Raw genomic sequence first — 4003 nt, forward strand, 5'->3', positions numbered from 1 at the left:
AATGGAGGGGATAGAAGGAAGGAGAGAGGGAACGGAGGGGATAGAAGGAAGGAGAGAGGGAACGGAGGGGATAGAAGGAAGGAGAGAGGGAACGGAGGGGATAGAAGGAAGGAGAGAGGGAACGGAGGGGATAGAAGGAAGGAGAGAGGGAACGGAAGGGATAGAAGGAAGGAGAGAGGGAACGGAGGGGATAGAAGGAAGGAGAGAGGGAACGGAAGGGATAGAAGGAAGGAGAGAGTGATTGGAGGGATAGAAGGAAGGAGAGAGTGATTGGAGGGATAGAAGGAAGGAGAGAGGGAACGGAAGGGATAGAATGAAGGAGAGAGGGAATGGAGGGGATAGAAGGAAGGAGAGAGGGATTGGAGGGGATAGAAGGAAGGAGAGAGGGAACGGAAGGGATAGAATGAAGGAGAGAGGGAATGGAGGGATAGAAGGAAGGAGAGAGGGATTGGAGGGGATAGAAGGAAGGAGAGAGGGAATGGAGGGGATAGAAGGAAGGAGAGAGGGAACGGAGGGGATAGAAGGAAGGAGAGAGTGATTGGAGGGATAGAAGGAAGGAGAGAGGGAACGGAGGGGATAGAAGGAAGGAGAGAGGGAACGGAAGGGATAGAAGGAAGGAGAGAGTGATTGGAGGGATAGAAGGAAGGAGAGAGGGAACGGAAGGGATAGAAGGAAGGAGAGAGTGATTGGAGGGGATAGAAGGAAGGAGAGAGGGATTGGAGGGGATAGAAGGAAGGAGAGAGGGAACGGAGGGGATAGAAGAAAGGAGAGAGGGAACGGAAGGGATAGAAGAAAGGAGAGAGGGAATGGAGGGGATAGAAAGAAGGAGAGAGGGAATGGAGGGGATAGAAAGAAGGAGAGAGGGAACGGAGGGGATAGAAGAAAGGAGAGAGGGAACGGAAGGGATAGAAGGAAGGAGAGAGGGAATGGAGGGGATAGAAAGGAGAGAGGGAACGGAGGGGATAGAAGGAAGGAGAGAGGGATTGGAGGGGATAGAAGGAAGGAGAGAGGGATTGGAGGGGATAGAAGGAAGGAGAGAGGGATTGGAGGGGATAGAAGGAAGGAGAGAGGGAACGGAGGGGATAGAAGGAAGGAGAGAGAATGGAGGGGATAGAAGGAAGGAGAGAGGGGTTGGAGGGGATAGAATGAAGGAGAGAGGGAATGGAGGGGATAGAAGGAAGGAGAGAGGGAACGGAGGGGATAGAAGGAAGGAGAGAGGGAACGGAAGGGATAGAAGAAAGGAGAGAGGGAACGGAAGGGATAGAAGAAAGGAGAGAGGGAGTGAACGGGTCAGAGATGAGGATGCACAATACCAGGAATGATGTCTGCTTTTATTGACTTTGTTAAACCGTTTTCAATGCTACTTCCTATGTGTTTAGAAGACTGTAAATCACAGTGCATACGGGGAGGACCGCAGCGATGAAGTTAAGGGAAACATCCCAGTCATGGGGGAGAAGAGAGGACCGAGCGCTGAGCCAACTGCAACTGTCTAACTCATTGTCAGCACCTAACCCCACCTACACCTATCCCCACCTCCACCTAACTCCACCTCCACCTAACTCCACCTCCACCTAATCCCACCTCCACCTAACTCCACCTCCACCTAACTCCACCTCCACCTAACTCCACCTCCACCTAATCCCACCTCCACCTAACCCCACCTCCACCTAACCCCACCTAACTCCACCTAACCCCACCTCCACCTAACCTCACCTAACTCCACCTAACTCCACCTCCACCTAATCCCACCTCCACCTCCACCTAACCCCACCTCCACCTAACTCCACCTCCACCTAACTCCACCTCCACCTAACCCCACCTCCACCTAACCCCACCTCCACCTAACTCCACCTCCACCTAACTCCACCTCCACCTAACCCCACCTCCACCTAACCCCACCTCCACCTAACTCCACATAACCCCACCTCCACCTAACCCCACCTCCACCTAACCCCATTTTACTCCACCGCCACCTAACCCCACCTAACCCCACCTCCACCTAACCCCACCTAATCCCACCTCCACCTAATCCCACCACCTAACTCCACCTCCACCTAACTCCACCTCCACCTAATCCCACCTCCACCTAACCCCACCTCCACCTAACTCCACCTAACCCCACCTCCACCTAACTCCACCTAACTCCACCTAACCCCACCTAACTCCACCTAACTCCACCTAACTCCACCTCCACCTAATCCCACCTCCACCTAACCCCACCTCCACCTAACCCCACCTCCACCTAACTCCACCTAACTCCACCTAACTCCACCTAACTCCACCTAACTCCACCTAATCCCACCTCCACCTAACCCCACCTCCACCTAATCCCACCTTCACCTAACCCCACCTCCACCTAACTCCACCTCCACCTAACTCCACCTCCACCTCCACCTAACCCCACCTCCACCTAACTCCACCTAACCCCACCTCCACCTAATCCCACCTTCACCTAACCCCACCTAACTCCACCTCCACCTAACCCCACCTACACCCACCTCCACCTAACCCCACCTCCACCTAACTCCACCTCCACCTAACCCCACCTAACTCCACCTCCACCTAACCCCACCTACACCCACCTCCACCTAACCCCACCTCCACCTAACTCCACCTCCACCTAACTCCACCTCCACCTAACTCCACCTAACCCCACCTCCACCTCCACCTAACTCCACCTAACCCCACCTCCACCTAATCCCACCTTCACCTAACCCCACCTAACCCCACCTAACTCCACCTACACCTAACCCCACCTCCACTTAACTCCACCTAACCCCACCTCCACTTAACTCCACCTAACCCCACCTCCACTTAACTCCACCTAACCCCACCTACACCTAACCCCACCTTCACCTAACCCCACCTAACCCCACCTAACTCCACCTACACCTAACCCCACCTCCACTTAACTCCACCTAACCCCACCTCCACCTAACTCCACCTCCACCTAACTCCACCTCCACCTAACTCCACCTAACCCCACCTCCACCTAATCCCACCTTCACCTAACCCCACCTAACCCCACCTAACTCCACCTCCACCTAACCCCACCTACACCCACCTCCACCTAACCCCACCTCCACCTAACTCCACCTCCACCTAACTCCACCTAACCCCACCTCCACCTAATCCCACCTTCACCTAACCCCACCTAACCCCACCTAACTCCACCTACACCTAACCCCACCTCCACTTAACTCCACCTAACCCCACCTCCACTTAACTCCACCTAACCCCACCTACACCTAACCCCACCTAACTCCACCTCCACCTAACTCCACCTCCACCTAATCCCACCTTCACCTAACCCCACCTAACTCCACCTACACCTAACCCCACCTCCACTTAACTCCACCTAACCCCACCTACACCTAACCCCACCTAACTCCACCTCCACCTAACGCCACCTCCACCTAACTCCACCTAACCCCACCTCCACCTAATCCCACCTTCACCTAACCCCACCTAACTCCACCTACACCTAACCCCACCTCCACTTAACTCCACCTAACCCCACCTCCACCTAACTCCACCTCCACCTAACTCCACCTCCACCTAACTCCACCTAACCCCACCTCCACCTAATCCCACCTTCACCTAACCCCACCTAACCCCACCTAACTCCACCTCCACCTAACCCCACCTACACCCACCTCCACCTAACCCCACCTCCACCTAACCCCACCTCCACCTAACTCCACCTCCACCTAACTCCACCTCCACCTAACTCCACCTAACCCCACCTCCACCTAATCCCACCTTCACCTAACCCCACCTAACCCCACCTAACTCCACCTACACCTAACCCCACCTCCACTTAACTCCACCTAACTCCACCTAACCCCACCTCCACCTAACCCCACCTCCACTTAACTCCACCGAACCCCACCTCCACCTAAACCCACCTCCACTTAACTCCACCGAACCCCACCTACACCTAACCCCACCTCCACTTAACTCCACCTCCACCTAACCCCACTTAACTCCACCTCCACCTAAC

This window comes from Salvelinus fontinalis, chromosome 40 (genome assembly GCF_029448725.1).
Source record: "Salvelinus fontinalis isolate EN_2023a chromosome 40, ASM2944872v1, whole genome shotgun sequence".
NCBI classification, from domain to species: domain Eukaryota; kingdom Metazoa; phylum Chordata; class Actinopteri; order Salmoniformes; family Salmonidae; genus Salvelinus; species Salvelinus fontinalis.